The following is a 16,947-nucleotide window of genomic DNA, read 5'->3' as shown; positions in this document are numbered from 1 at the left end:
GATTTTATAATTAAACAAATAAATAGGCCAGATTATTGAATAAAGACTATTTTAAATAAATAATGTTTTTTTAGGAAATAGAGGTGGTAGGCATATTACATGTGAAAACTTATTAAAAATAAAATGTCATTATGACTAAGTGAAGTTTAAATTAACTTATCATATTTCTCACAAAACATAAGGGTTAGTAAAAATTAAAATTAAAATAAAATGAAAAGACAAAAGTTAGGAAAAACTGGTTTAAATGCATTTAATAAGAAAGTTGTAGTTGAAACAATATGGCATCAAGTGCTATTATTATTCATCCTGCAACAAAAAAATTAAACTATTTGATTTACTTTTTATAAATAGTAAATATTGGAGAAAAAACTTAACCAATTTTAATGTGTAGAATATTAGACAACCTTATCATATCAAAACAATGTTAATCACCACATATTACCAGTGCAATAAAGAAATAAAAAATGAAAAATAAATTAACAATAAAAAACAAAATAAGAGGATTGATGATCCGAACTTAAAAAATAATGCAAAAAAAAATACAGATATAACAATAAATACAGAGATGCGACAGAAATAACACTTCATATCATTAATATAAGAATACTGAAATATGCTTACCAACATAATGGAAATAAACTAGCTCAAGCGATGGTAGCTTATCTATGAGAAGAAATGTGTCGGCTACATGCCTTTGAATTGTGTTACAATGAGGCTCAAGGTATTATTTATTATTGAACAACAAGAGAAAACCCTAACCCCAAGAGATGTAACGCTAAGATTTTGTGGGAACCACTAGGGTTAGTTGGGTAGCCAACTTCCTGAGGTCGTAATTTGGTCATATTATCTCCATTTGGTGCGTATGATCCCTTGTTAGAAAGGTCTCTCCAAGTACTACATTTTTTATGGTAAGACCTTTCTTATGGCTATTGACCTACAACGGACCTAAAAAAATGTTGTTTAGGGGGTCAAAACTGCTCTGGAAGTTTAGGTCTCGAAAAAACTGCTAAAAATAGTAACTGCTGAAATAAATAAGGAAACAGATGAAACCGAATGGAGGTATAGGTGGAATAGGCGGGTGACCACCAATATCCACCTAGATCATCCCTCCCCCCCTTAGGAAGCAATGGTCCCCATTGCATGCAGAGCCTCCATGAGGTAACGAAAATTCTGTTGAACCTGGTCACTAGAACCACTTGCCCTAGTGAAGGCGTTGGCCTACTTTGACAACTCGATATAGCTGGATCCTCTGTTGGCGAGTGTTCTTGACCTACATGTCCATGAGCTGATCAATTGTGGCATGTTCAGTGTAGTCTAGGTTGAGCTATGTTTGTGTGAGTTGTTCTGCAATGTCGGATGTGTCCAACAATGGTGGAAAGTATGGCCGAAGGTGGTCTACATTGAACACTGGGTGCAGACCAAGGAACGATGGGATGTTGAGATCGAAGGCATTTTCACCGACAACCTTGGTGATGGTGTATGGCCCATATTGAAGTGTGTGAAGATTGCAGTGGGGTCCAAGGAGGCACACCTTCTGCAAATGTAGCCAAACTTTGTCGCCCACTTGGAACCTATGTGGCACTCAATGCTGGTCATGGTGTTGCTTGTTTTAGCATTGACTCTGTCCAATATATCATGGACCTGCTAGTGGATGTGTTGAATGTGCTCAATGGAGTTGTTAGCCCTATCAACTTTGGATTGGATGTGAGCCACGTCTGCCTGAGTGGATGCAAATGGTATGGCCACATCAATGCGACATAATGGTTGAAATCCTAGCCCTACCTAAAGGGGTTGTGACCCATTAAGCTGTGGAGAGATCTGTTGTAGTTGTGCTGGACATAGGAGAGAATTTTATCCCATTTGTGTGGATGCTTCAAGTTGTACATGCACATAATGTGTACGATCATCCTATTGACAACCTCTGTCTGGCCATCAGTTTAGGGATGGAAAGTCATGGACTTAGTAAGTTTCGTATCCAGCATCGACCAGAGACTTGACCAAAATGCACTCAAGAACCTGTTGTCCTAGACTGATACAATGGATTATGGGTTCCTGAAGTGTACCCACACTCGCTCAATGAAGATATTAGCAGTGGCCTTTGCTATTATACTCTTCTTGTAGACCACCATGATGGCCATCTTAGAGAATCTGTTGACGACCACGAAAACACGGTCATTGTTGTGCTTAGTACAAGGAAGGTCTGACATGTAATCCATGGAGATAGATGTTCGACTAGGAGTAGGTAGAGGAGTATATAGGCTTTTCTTCTTAATGGTTGGTTTGGAAATGGCACAAGTGGCGTAGGATCTAATGTACTTCCCAACACCCTGACAAATTTTTGGCCAATAAAAATACTTTTACAATACCGCCACTATTTCTCTACTCCGAAATTTCTAGTGACCCGACTATAGTGCGCCTCCAAAATCATCTTGGCACGCTCACTTGAAGGAACACAAATATGTCCTAGGTGGCATAATAGTGCATCCTGAATGTGAAAATTTGGAACTTTCTTCCCTTCTAGGAGTGTCTGGTATGTGCTATTGAATTCTGGATCGCTCTAGTAAAGATGCGGCCGCCCTGAAGTCTCATTCCCACAGGAGTCGAGCATAGTGACCAACACCATGATTGGTGGTCGGCTGAGGTAGTATGCAACATTATTGGTGTTTTCCTTCTTGTACTTAATCTTCAAATGGAATTGTTTCTGGTAGGTGGACCATTTATGATGGCAATCATTTTTCAACTTCCCTTATGTCTGTATGAACTACAGGGATTCGTGGACTATGTGGATGACTATTTCCTTCCCCATAATGTAATGATTCCATTGACGAAAGGCTTTCACAATGGAATACATTTCTTTGTCATAAGTGGGATACTTTAGGACTATGTTTGAAAGTGTCTCACTGTGGTAATCCACTAGATGCCCTGGCTAAGTAAGAATTTCACCAATAGCATAGTCAGAGGCGTTTGTCTCAATCTTAGATGGTTGTTGTAGTTCCAGGAAAAATATGAGCACTGGTGCAAAGCAGAGGAGATGCTTCAAATCGCCAAACAACTTCTGCTGAATTTCGAACCATTTTTTTTTTTTTCACTCCGCCCTTGGTGACTTGACTTAAAGGTCAAGTGATATGAGAGAACCCCAACACGAATGTGCGGTAGAAATTGACAAGACCCGGAAAGTTGTGGAGATCTATTAGAGTGATTGGGGCTGGCCAATCCCTAATGAATTTTATCTTGGTTGGGTCCACATGCACACCCTACTCATCAATGACGTACCCCAGATATTAAACCTTGGTCATGCCATGCATTTCTCCAAATTGGAACACAACTTGTGTTGTCACAGGGTTTGAAGGACTTGTCAAATATGGTGGGGGTGCTCTTCCCAATTCTGGATGAAGATAAAGATGTCATCTAAATACACAACCACAAATGCATTGGTGAAGGGTCAAAATATGTCATCCATCAATCTCATGAAGGTTGTGGGGGCATTCGTTAACCTGAAATGCATGACCAACCATTCGAAAAGGCCCTCCTTGGATTTGAAGGAAGTCTTCCACACATCAGAGGATTCGATAGGCATCTGGTGATAACTAGACTTCAAGTCAATCTTGCTAAAATATTTTCCCCCCTTAAGCTGGTCCGGAAGGTCATCAATCCTTGGGATTGGGTACCTATTCAAGACAATGATCTTGTTTAGCGCCCAATAGTCAATACAGAGTCTCCAGGTCCTGTCCTTCTTCTGTACCAATACAATTGGGCTCCCACAGAGTGATGAGCTTAGCTTGATGTGACCTTTCTACAACAACTCCTAAATCTGCCTCTTGATCTCATCATTCTCCATAACAAAGCATCGATAGATTAGTCCATTGGGTAGTGGCATGCTCGAGGTAATATCAATGGAGTGCTTGACCTGACAGTGCAGAGGTACCCCTGTAGGTGAGGCAAAAATATCCCTGTACTCCTCCACGATCTTTTCCATCTACTATTTTTGTGCGAAGGAGCCCTGTCTGGAAGCCGTGGCCACAAACTTCTTCTTTCCCTGAGGGAGAATCATAAGGAAAACAAATTTCCTATTCTAGGAAATGATATTACTACATTGCTTTGCAGTGATCAAAGAGATGGTGGTAGGCGGGGCTACCTCTGGTATCTTATACAACTTATTTCCCAAAGTAATAATCACAAAGCGAGGTTTAGGCTCATATACAACATGTCACTTCCACAAGTATGGTTGTCCTAATAATACATCACAAACTTCAAGATAAACAACATCATACAATACCTCATCTGGGCTTGATGATGTAGGGAAGGCGAAACTACTGGCTGACGTAGAGATCTCCTCCTTGGTGAAGCCACCTGATCATGTACGATTGCGGATGTGTTGTCGTCAGTAGGCCCAACTGCTTCACGACCTCTGCTGAAGTGAGGTTCTTTTGGCTCCCGCTGTCAACAATGAATTGCAGCGGAGAAACCTTCACCCACATCTGTGAGTGGAAGAGGCATTCCCCCTCCTCTAGATCTTCAGGCTCATTCTTATGGATCTTGGTGGTAGCCATGGTGGCACTGGCTTCACGTCAATGATATGCTTCCCATTGTCATTCCCCTTGTTGGGTTCTGACTCAGAGTCAGAACATGCATTTGAATCGGAAGCATTCAGTTCGACCACTAGTGATTGTTTGCCCTGACACTCACTTGTGTTGTGAGTGGAGCTCTTATGGAACTCACACCATTTTTCCGTGTTTCTCTTTATCTTGGTGATGTTGTTCTTTTCTGGTGGCTTCGGCGGGTTGTCCTAGGTTGCCCCCCCTTGGATTTTACCTTTGCTTTGTGGTTTGGGGGTGCATTTTCCTTGCTTCAGATTCACAGATCCAAAGTCTCACTTCTTTTGTTTAAACTTTTGTTCAATCTTGACAACGTATCGGTATGTCGTGTCGAGCTAGGATATGTCTAGGAAATCCATCTCGTCTTGGATGTATTTGTGTAGACAACCATGTTACTTGAGTACCAAATGCTACTCAGAATCCTTGATAACCAACTTTGTGCGGAGGGTATGGAAAACATTTGTGAACTTCGTCACATCTTGGTCCCCTCCCTACCGTAGCGTGGTCCAATTTATGTATTTATCTTCATAGCTCCTGACATGGAAATATTGTTCCTTGATGGCATATCTGAAAGAATCCCAGGTGGGTGCGGCTAAAAACAGTGAGTATTCCCTCTCGTCCTTTTATTTACAATAGGTTTCCCACGAGTCTTGACATTTGGGGTGGCTTTGAGAAGTGAAAAAGTAATATTTTCACGATTGGAAAAGTCATGAAGTGAAAAATATCCTTCCAATAGATTCAACCATTTATCTACGACATTTGCATCTATCTGCCCCTCAAATATGGGAATGTCAAAGTTAACTTGTACCTTAAAAGGAATGGTGCCTCCAGAGTGGTTGCTGGATGAATATGTGTTGCATGTGGGTAGCCATTGAAGGATCTAAGCAAATTTATCCATCATCACGTTCCTCTTTTCCCGATTGGAAAAGTCATGAAGTGAAAATTATCCTTCCAACAGATTCAACCATTTATCTATGACGCCTGCATCTATCTAGCCCTCAAATATGGGAATGTCAAAATTAACTTGTACCTTAGAAGGAGTAGCATCTCCAGAGTGGTTGTTGGATGGATATGTGTCACATGTGGGTAATCGTCAAAGGATATGGGAAAAATTATCCATCATCGTGTTCCTTTGCCGCTCGAGGACTTCCTCAAGCAATATTTTGATAAGATCTCCTGCCCCTCGTCTTTCTTTTCTTCTGTCATACGAGGTTGTTGGGGTTTGCAAGGCTAGTATTGCAAAGGTTCAACTATATCGAGCCCTAACTCCTTATACCCTGACCTCATTAGGGACATGCAGAGAAAAATAGAGAAAGAACAGACCTCTATGATATCATTGATCCAAACTTAAACAAGAACGCAACAAAATACAAATGTAACCATAAATATAGAGATGCAAGAGAAATAACACTTCATATCATTAATATAAAAATACTAAAATATGCTTACAAACAAAACGAAAATAAAATATCTTGGGCGATGGTAGCTTATCTCTTGGAAGAGATGTGTCGACTACATGCCTCTAAACTATGTTACAATGAGGCTCAACGGCCTATTTATTATTGAACAACAAGAGAAAACCCTAAACAACCAAAACCCTAACCCCATGAGATGTAACGCCAAGAGTTTGTAGGCCCTATTGGGGTTAGTTGGGAAGCCAATTTCCTGGGGTTGTAACTAGGTCATATTATCTCTGTTTGGCACATACAATACCTGTTGGAAAGGTCTCTCCAATTACTTCAAGATTTGCGGCAGGCTCGTACAATTATAGGCTTGCAGTGGACCTCAAAAAAACGTCATTTAGGGGGTCAAAATTGCTTCAAAAGTTGAGGACCTGAAAAACTGCTAAAAATAGTAAACACTGAAATAAGCAAGGAAACAAATGAAACCAACCGTAGGTCTAGGTGGAATAGGTGGGTGGTCAACAATATCCATCTGGATCAATTGGTTTTATGATGTTTAAATTTCTGTGCAAATAAAACCCTAAATAACATGTATTGTCAGAGTTTTGTTCTGCAACAAATAAATTCAAATATAATTTTTAAAAACTTTAAATATTTAAATCATGCAATATTTATTGCAAGCAATATTATCGAATAATTATGTTATATCAATAACCTATACAATGAACTAGTAAATAAAACCTCATATAAAAAGAGCACACAAAAGAAAATAAAGAAATAAATAATATTCAATAAAAATCCTCAGAGTCACAATGAACAGCACCACTGTAGCAAGTACATGATGGCTTTAAAAAAAAAATTAATTCATCTCCAATGCAACACCATCTTTCAATTTGCCCAAAAAACTCCTGAAATAAACCCTTACATTCTCTTTTATATTTTTGGGAATTCATTTGCCATTTAGTTCTCATAATTTCCCGAATGCAATTACATTAATAACAATTATTTTGACTAAATGTAATACATGTTTCATCATTTAAATAATCCTCACTCAAATCCCCCAGGTTTAAAATCTTTTAAATAATATTGCTTGCATTAAAAGAAAAAGATAAATTAATTCTCTAATATAAAGCATAATAATAAATGAAATTCAAATATAAACTCACTTTTCATAATGTTCTCCTCATAATATTATCTCTCGTACATTATTAATGAAAATCAATTTTTACCTTAAGTGAAACCTAGTAAAAATTTTCCACTATATAAAATATTTTTTTTTTCTAAGTAAGATTAGTTTATTAACAAAAGGGAATAAAATTACAGCGAGACCAAAGTCAGATACATTGCCCTGAAGAGAGGCAAAGGTGTCAAGATAAACATGGAATGAGACTGCCCCAGTTCAGGGAGCTCAGTCTTGAACCTTTTACTGAGTTTACAAAATTCAAAAAAGAGCTGAAATTCCATATCACCGTCTAAACAAAAACTTGCCCAATAGTATGGGCCGCCTGTCGAGCTATCATGACAACAAAAAACAAGCTAAACATCAGGAGGTTCTTCAATAATCCGGCACCAACCTGTATCATGCATGTCCCCTTCAGGAGCAGCTGTTGAGTTGGATGGACCAGGGTTGGCCGGCGCCATAACCACATTCGGAGCGCTGCTAGCTGGAGCCTCAGGAACCTGCAAAGACTCTCTACCAATCTCCAACTGGATGCTCGAAGTCGGAACAGAAACAGATACTGGTCCCTCCTGATGGGAACTAGGCTCTCCCTCTTGGCCTTCCTCCTGGAAGACCGCTGAAATGTGTGCAGTGATTCTTGGACGGTTCAGGGCACTGCAAAAGGTGAAGAGCACAGAGCCATACGAGGGACGCCCTCTTCCACTTCGAGTGCGAGGATAGTGCCCAACAGAGAAGTCGCTTGAAGGGGAGGGCGACTCGGTGGACGGGCTGGAAGGCACCCGCCTAAGCTGACCTCATCGAGATCTCATTCAATGGCGACAGCGAGGCATCGGGACGACCAAAGCAGTGGTAAGAGAGTGAGGCGGGGCAGCAACGATGACCAAGCCACCGGAGCGCATCACCACAAAGACCAGGCCAACGGAAAGCAGGAAAATGACAGTTCGCAGGCCTGGCGCCCGGGATAAAAACCAGAAGGAAGACTAAGGCAGCTCTCCACTATATAAAATATTATTAGGTCATAAATTATGCGTTTAATGTAAACATATTTTCCAGAAACACAAAATATTAAATTTAATATGGTTTTCCTTTTCAAATGTTGAACACTTGCATTTCTAAAAAAAACATGCCATGAAATCTCAATGCTCCTCCCATGCTAAATTGAACATATTTTCGAGAAACGCAAAATATTAAATTTAATATGGTTTTCCTTTTTAAATGTTCAACACTTGCATTTCTAAAAAAATATGCCATGAAATCTCAATGCTCCTCCCTTGCTAAATTGAAGCTTGCACAATTTCTTCACCCACCATTAAAAATAATTAAATAAAATCTTATATATATATATATATATAATTTTAATTCTAAATTCTACTTTACTATAAGTTTCAAATATTCTACTTTACTATAGGTTTCAAATAATTATATATATATATATATATATGGTGAATAATTATATATATATATATAGGGTGAATAGAGTTAATATATATTATAAATATACATGAACCAATAAATAAAAAATCTTAAAATCTATGGTATGATTGGAGGAGAGAGAAAGATGACTCCAACTAAAACTCCACGAAATATTAATCGTTGATGTTTTGTGATATAGAGCATTCGGGGTGCAAAAATGACAAGTGTTCAACCTTGTTAACAAGGCTGAAACATAGGCCTAAACATTCAAACGACGTATTAATTCAATTAATTCGAAAATGTACAAATTTTTTTTAGCTTTGGAGTCCAGTTATGATAATGTGTTTTAAATATTACGTGACTTCATGCGAGTATTGTAAATTATAAAAGGAGGTAAGTTAGAGTGGGATAGCATTACCGTTTATATTTTTTATTATTTAATTTGTTTTTTTAATGGTTTAATTATTTTATTATATATATATATATATATATATATATATATGTTTGTTTTTTTAAGATTTTTTCATTTCATTATAAAAAGGTAGATTACATCTAGATTTATAAAGTTAGGTGGCTTTAACCTACCGAGAGGGAAACCAGGTTTGTTGGCCACCTAACAGCATGATAAGCCATCCAATAACAAAATGTAATAAGTCTGATTATCCATGCCAAACAAGTCTAGTTGTCTTTAAACTGTCTTGACTCTAAATAAACTTAAAGCATCATTATAAACATACTGAACTATACTAAACTTCTGCATAAACAAAAAAGAAAGACTAAAAGACTCAATTGGAGCAGAGTCTTTGGCGCTAGATCTAGGGAGCTCAGTTTGAGGGATGCATAGAATGTGCTACTCAATTTGACTGAGTCGTCCATTCTGTTGTTGCAATTGAAACTTGATTTTTTGAAATTCTTTACTATAGTCAAGAAGCCCATGAGTGGCCACCGCCACTCTAGTCGAGATTTGTTCAAGAGCTTTAGCCATCAACCTCTTCATTAACTAGTGTAGGTGGAGTGTTTCCTTAAATTTGGTAGTCTGATCCCGAGTATGACAGGGTCCAACACTAATATTTGTTAGTCTTCCAAATCAATATCCATGAGCCCTGCTTTCTAATTTAACTCTTCCTCTCATTCCTTTACCAACTGGCGAACCTGAGTTGAGGTGCCTTCATGGTAAGTCTTTGTTGCCTCATTGATAATTGAATAAACCGATTTTTGGCTGCGAGTCTAACCCCTAGAGGAGTTGGGTTGGTTCCCCCCCGGGGAATTCCTTTGACTCTTACGACGACCACCCGAGCCTTGGGTAGCCTTACCTTTACCAGTGGTGGAGCGAGCCATCGTCTAATGTTACCTGAAAAAAGCAATATCTAAAAAATAGAGACCCCGTAAACAACCCAGGTGGAAGTGTTGACCCAGAAACACAAAGCTTCCAGGGGCCATCATGGAGTCGGGGACCTACCAAGGGAAACTGATGGAAAACTAAGCACTAAACCAAACCCCAATTCATATGCCTGACACAAGAAAACAAGCGAGAAGGAAGAAACCTCCAGAACCCAAATACATCCTCTTCCATTTATGCCAAAAGCTGAAATTATAAGTTGAATCATTTTCATACCAGAGTCTCAGGGAAACCAACTCAAAATTAATAGTAAACAGACTTGAAGGGAGGCCTCGACGCCATAGAGTAAAATAAACAAGACCCCAGGAGCGACCATAGAACCACAACTAACATAATCCCATATGAGACAAATAAATACCAAAAACGACAGACACAAGAAAATAAAAGACCACAACCACTTCTTCCCCTATTGAAACTTCCGTTAATGAAACCACATAAACTACCTTCCAATCGAACCAAATTGCACCCGAGCCTCTCATTCCGAAAGCCAACAGACAAATATAACATATCATAAGGACATGGGCAAAGAAACTATGAACATAACTGGATACGAGAGTTGGGATCGGTTGTGACTGAGTCCACTTCCAAGGAAAATGCACCAACACGTTTGTCTCCCCGACACCATGTTGCATGGACCAGAGCCAAGGCAAAAGGAGAGAAAAATATAGAAACTTACCGAAGTGACCACAGAGAAAATTGATAATTTCTTGCTCGTTAATGACCCTGCCACCTTCATTTACTCATCGCATGCAAGGAGTCGTCGCTCCATGTGCTTCGTGCATGTGGAGGGTGGACGGGGGGCTTCTTGGGATTGACACCATCATTCCCCTGTAGATCTATTAACCACCAACACGCATCCAGATCGAGGATATTTTAGTTTAATTTTTATTATCTTATGTTTTTTATTTTAATTGTGATATTTGATTTTTTATTTTTATAATCATAAGTAATTGATAAATTAATTAATTTTTCTTAGTTTATTTTTTTATTTTCTTTTACTTTTTTAAAATTGTTATAATGATAATTATAACTTATGTTTATTAGATATTTTGTCATTATTAATTTAGGATTAAAATTTCAATTATTTTATTTAATGCAATAATTTCTATAAGTTATAATGATTACTATAACAAACAACTTAATGCAGGGAAAACAAGAAAAATCAAGAGAATGATTTTCGATCATGAGAATATGAGAAGAGTCACAATGTGAAACTGACAGAAGGAGCCGAGATCTAATTGGGGTCAAATTGGCGACAATAACCCCTATTCTAGTCAAAATGTTTTTTGACTTGGAAGTGGAATGCTCCTGCATCAGACTCCCAAGGTGAAAAAGATTCATGGTCTCCTGACAATGTGCTTTCCTGTACTGATAAAATCCTCCTGGATCAAAAACTTTAGTTTGTAGTTGATCAATTTCCCTCTCATGTTGCTACTTTGTTGTTGTTTCCTTCATTCTTCCAAGTTTCCAAACTTCATGTTGTAGTTCTCCTCCTTCCTTGTTGATGTAGACATGTTCTATCATATGTAATATGTTGCCAACCTTTCTTCATTCTGAAATATGTCCCCTATGAGACACTTTCATCATCAACTTCCTAATTTTTTCAATCTCTATGTCCAGCTAGTCCTATGACTAGTACATACTCTGCGAATCTCTGTTGTTTTCTTGTAGAACTTTGTTGTTGGTATTCCTCACTAGCTATTGTTGCACCTTCATCTCGTTCTCCTTCAAACTATCATAACTTTTCATGTTTTCACTTTCTGCATTGATGGGCTTGGTATTGTCCAACCAATCTTCTATAAATCTAAGCTCTGCTACAAAATCACCAACATTTTCCATGCTAGTTTTCAATTCTGCCCTCTTTATCACATGACTATTCTTCCTTACTCCATCTCTCATAGCTTTATCTTCTTGAATAAATTATGTACCACCTTCATTTTCCATGGAAGCTTCCATTATTTGTCCATATTTTACATCTTCAAACACACATTTAAGCAAATATTTCTTGATTTCAACCTTCTCCTCCAACAACTTCATTTCTTCATCAACCTGTAAAAACATGTCATTTGAATGTTTGTTCATTACCTGCATTCACACACAAATCATTAGTCTCAAAAACATAAGGATGCTTAGCCTCATTTGATGCCTCTGTCAGCACATCCTCATGTTGATTTGAACTAATCCAGTAGTTCATCAGACTGTCAATGAATCTCTTCTCCACATCTTTGGCTTCTTCTTCAACAATGTACAAGCCTTGTTCATAAAAAACCAAATTATACTCAACTACTCTGAGTTCTTCTCTCACTTTAACATACATTCTCTGCCTCAATTCTTTCTGTAATAGAGGCCATCTCACTTTCTTTTGCCTCATCATCCAACCACATTTGTGGTTTTCTTGTAACATTTGTTTTAAAAAAATAAGCTTTAATTTAAAATCACCCATCTCTTTTCAAATTCTTCATCACTCATCTTGTTTATATCAACTGCCTTGGTATTCCTATCTATTTGAATGTCACTCTTCCTTGAACCAATCATATGACCATCAATAGTCATTTTTCCTTTCCGCTTCTTCTTGTGAACTCTCCTTGTTCCCCTGTGAGCTTCAACAAGCCTTCTTCCTTTTGTAACAAGTATGCTACTTACTATAGTACCGAATTCTCCTTCTCGGTATCATTCTTTTCCTCTCTCCCTCTAGGAAATTTTCCCCACGCTCACTGTAGAATTACATTCTGGCAACTTTTACCCAACTTTTGATTGTTGGACGTTGTGCTCTTCTTTTGGTTCTCCGTAGTAGAACCTTTTCTCCTTTCTCTAGAGCACTCCTTGTCTTCAACTTCAGAAGCTATTAGGCTGCTGCAATTTCACATGTTCACCTTTTCTTTAGAGAACATCTATTGTCCTCTCTATTTCTTCAACAATTCATCTTACCACTGGGTTCTATCACAGTCCTTCTTTCAAGGACTCTACTTGTTATATGGCTACCACTTGTAAACATAAATGATTATGACCAATGTCAATCATAAAAATAATATCAATACCTCTCCATGACCTTGTTTCTAGATAACTCTCTGCACATTGCCTCTACCCTTACATCTCTGCATATATTCTCTAAATTTGAGAACATTCAACCTACTTCAATTTCCTCATCTTTGTTTTTTACCTTCAACTCCTTCTCCTAGTCTCCACAAATTTCTAAAATAAAATACCTCATCATAGATATTCGTCCTCAGTTGCAACAAGTTTCAAAATAAGTCCCTTCAAAATCGCTCTCTACAGTCACACCGCTCATTCAAACCTTACTTAAATATGCAAACTGGTTTTGTAGACCTTCCTTGTTCTTAGAACATTCTTCTTCTTGACTACTTGGTGTCTTACTGTTATAACCCTCTTAAAGAAGAGTTCAATCTATTTTGATCTCTTTCAAAAGCTTACTTGTGTTTCTGCAAACTCATTTTCTTCAAATATTTCTATATCTTCTACTAAGTGTTGCCAAGCTAAAAATATTTCCAGCTTTGATATCAAATGATATAAGCCTAATTCAGACCTTCTTAAATCCCTCTATTATGCCAAACCACAATACCCAAATTCGTTCTTAAAAGGTGCTTCCTTCAACCCTGCTACAAACCATCTTACAACATATGAATCCCATTTATAAACAATCACAGTGGGAGGATTTAAATAAACAGTGAGAGGAGTCGAAAGGAGTACACATACAAATCCCTTTTCCAAATCATGCACTGAGGTCCTGAGTTGATCTCAGACCCATGAACTCTTCTTAACACAGGTTCATACCATTCCCTATTTCCCAATCCAAAACCACCACAACGTCAACATTATCAATAATCAAAAGGCAATAGGGCACACCTTGTTGTCATATCTATGCTACCCTCATAAACATAGCGCAATACCCCTAATTTCCTTCAGCATCATGCAACATGATCGCACCACAAAACCTCGTCCCATTCCTTTGTACACATCAACGTGACTATCTCTTTATTGGATAGCCTTCACAAATCAACTCTGTGCGCTCATCCTATTCCATTAGATGTTCATTTTCACCCTTTTCACCTAAGCTCGAATCTACGTCATCCCAAACTTTCCTTTGGGTGTACTCTGATGTTCCTCCATGATTTTCCCTTATGGGATGACATAAACGAATGTGTGGGACTCGATTCCACTTGTCTCACTTTATGTCGCCTTCCATGCTTGATTCAACCCACTCACCACGTTTTCCTGCTTTATACAATGCTCGACTCCTTTATTTTATTGAAGTTAAATGGTTCTTTCGGCTAGAACCCTTCCGGGCTAGTCCACACTTGCCACGTTTCCATTACTTTTTTGCTTATATGTATTGATGTGTTCTCAGCCCCACTGCCACTTAGAGACTGCTCTTTATTGTGCCTCGTTCGTTCGCGCCTAACCCTTTCCAAAACAAAATTCCAAGTGTATCAGGGCTTAAAATCTTCTAGGTAGGTTCCATAGTTCCATGCGATCCCTACCTTCTTTTGGACTAGTTGGGATCACACGTCATTTGGTCCCAATAAAGTTGCTTGTTCTCATCAAGTGCTCCTCTTATCTTTCTAGGCTAAAGCCTCCGATCCACCATTGTCAAATTTCGTCTCCCAGTGCTATCAAGTTTTGTCCCTCGACACTGTTAGGTGATAGACTTCCATCGAGACTCTTGAAAAAAAACTAAGTATTGTGTTTATTACCTCTGTCAAACATCCACTATGCCACTTTGGTACTTAAACAGGTCCAATCTTCTTCCCCTTTGATCGCTATGTTAATCTCTCTTGATCTTCTATATAGCAGGAATATAATATTACAAAGGACTAACCATGAATACATCATTTGGCCCCTCTTGGCCTCTATGATTCTCGGTTATCTTTTTTGAGTTTATTCTATGCATTGGCCTCTTCTGAGCTTTAATCCATCATCCACTTAGCTCGACCTGCAATTATTTCCAAATATAAATCCCTCCTGAGCTTTACTTAATGTTCTGCAACTCTGCAGAGTCCTGTGCGTTGTTTCATATTGTTATCCTTCCTCGGCTTGTAACCTTCGTTAATGTAGCATCAACTAGCTATTGCACTTGCAATAAATACTTGCATTGAACAACTACAAACAATGCTTGAATCTACACACATATGGATTTAAAGACACTCAACCAGAATGTTTTCTATTCATCATAAATGTTATACACATGTTTACGAAAGATCTGCCCTTCACCAAATTTACAATCAAATTGGCCCTTCCTGACCCTAACTTGGTCAAGCCTCTCGCCACACAAATCTCCTCTATTCTACACACACATCTTACGTAAAATTGATTACATTATTATACAAATGGACTTCTAAACTAAAATTAGTTCAAATCCTCAATCTACTCAACAAAATACTATCTCGACTCTCTAGATCCACCAAATCCTCAAGGAATCTAACTAACCCTTAAATCTTTCTAACTCTCCCAAATACTCTCGAGACCTTTCATTTATAGAAGATCTAATTACATCAATCCTCACTTTAAATCAATTATATACAATTATTCTAGAAACTTATAGAAATACATTAAATTAAACAAATCCTCACCATTAGAGAACCATCTCCCTTGGTAAATGAAAATACCCCTATTCTAGTAAAAATAAATTTTGACTTGAAAGTGGAATGCTCCTGCATCAATAAATCTTTGGATTCCTATGTGTGGTGAAATCAAGCAGAGCTTGAGATCTCTAGATCCACATGAAATTTAACAATTGAGGACAAGGTGTGCTCTAGAGTCCTATTTGATTGCAGGTGGAGGGACTACAAGCCTTGAATTCTTTAAGAATGAAATGGGTGGAGATACTTTGGGCTCTCAATCCTTGAAGTGTTTGTTTGGCTGAAGCACTGTGTGCTTTGGACTTCCTGAAGTGTTGTTTGGGTGGAGCACTATGTGCTCTGGGCTCTTGAGTGTCAGGTGGAGGCACTTTGTGCTCTAGATTCCCATGTGAATGTGTTAACTGGACTGGTGTGAATTTCCCTTGAGCACTTCCCTCTATAGGCTCTGAATCTGGCTTGGGGGTGGTTTTTCTGCAAGAAAGAATATCAATGCAGTTAGTCTATGGTTGAGAGGAGAGTTAAAGTCCCTCTCTCAATTTCCAATCATTAGTTGTAAAGATAAGTTGCTTACTTGTATCTTTGTGCATGTTTGTGCAATATGTAAAATGATGATTAATGTTATTACATGAAAATGGGTGTATCAACATTATCAATGAGGAATATGTATTATTGTGTGTTGTAATGTGATGGCTTATATAAATGATTCTCATGGTTGTAAAGGATTTGCGGATCCTTGTGATGTTGCTATGCTCCTAAGTTGTAGTGTTACTTATATGCTTATGTCTGATTGTTTGATATGACCAGTTGATTGTTACTATTTGTGATTTCCATTATGTGATATGTATGAACATCTTGAGCAATTGTTGTGTAAAGGATCTTGAACAATCCCATGAATAACTATTTAATAAACCTCATAAACTATTGTGGTGCATGTGAAGCCATGGATTGGATTTTGTGATCCAAAAGGAGTCCTTTTGTCTTAGAACTAATGAATTCTGCTATTAAAGTGCCACATATGGCATGTTAAGAGATTGTGTGGATTTCTATTGTGTATGATGCATTGTTGTTTTCTTTTCTAGTTATGGGACAATACTGAAATCTTGCATCACATGCGTCGAGGATGGCTATGCAAGGCCTTTGAAGTCCTTGAGACTTTGTGCCTGGGTTCATAGAGAATAGGCCTACATTTGGGTTGAATGAGCCTTGATAATTTATAAAGGAAAAATTGTAAATCTACGATTGTGGAGTATTAAGCTTAACCCACATGATTACTACTAATCATGTGGTTAATCGCCTAATGACAACGATTTGCACTAATACCACATTGCATGGAGCGCTGAGTGTACCAAATTCAGAGTTG

The sequence above is a fragment of the Pinus tabuliformis genome, chromosome Q (genome assembly GCF_031772625.1).
Source record: "Pinus tabuliformis cultivar Carrire ecotype Pingquan chromosome Q, CPIR1, whole genome shotgun sequence".
NCBI classification, from domain to species: domain Eukaryota; kingdom Viridiplantae; phylum Streptophyta; class Pinopsida; order Pinales; family Pinaceae; genus Pinus; species Pinus tabuliformis.
Note: the sequence above shows the minus strand (reverse complement) of the source record.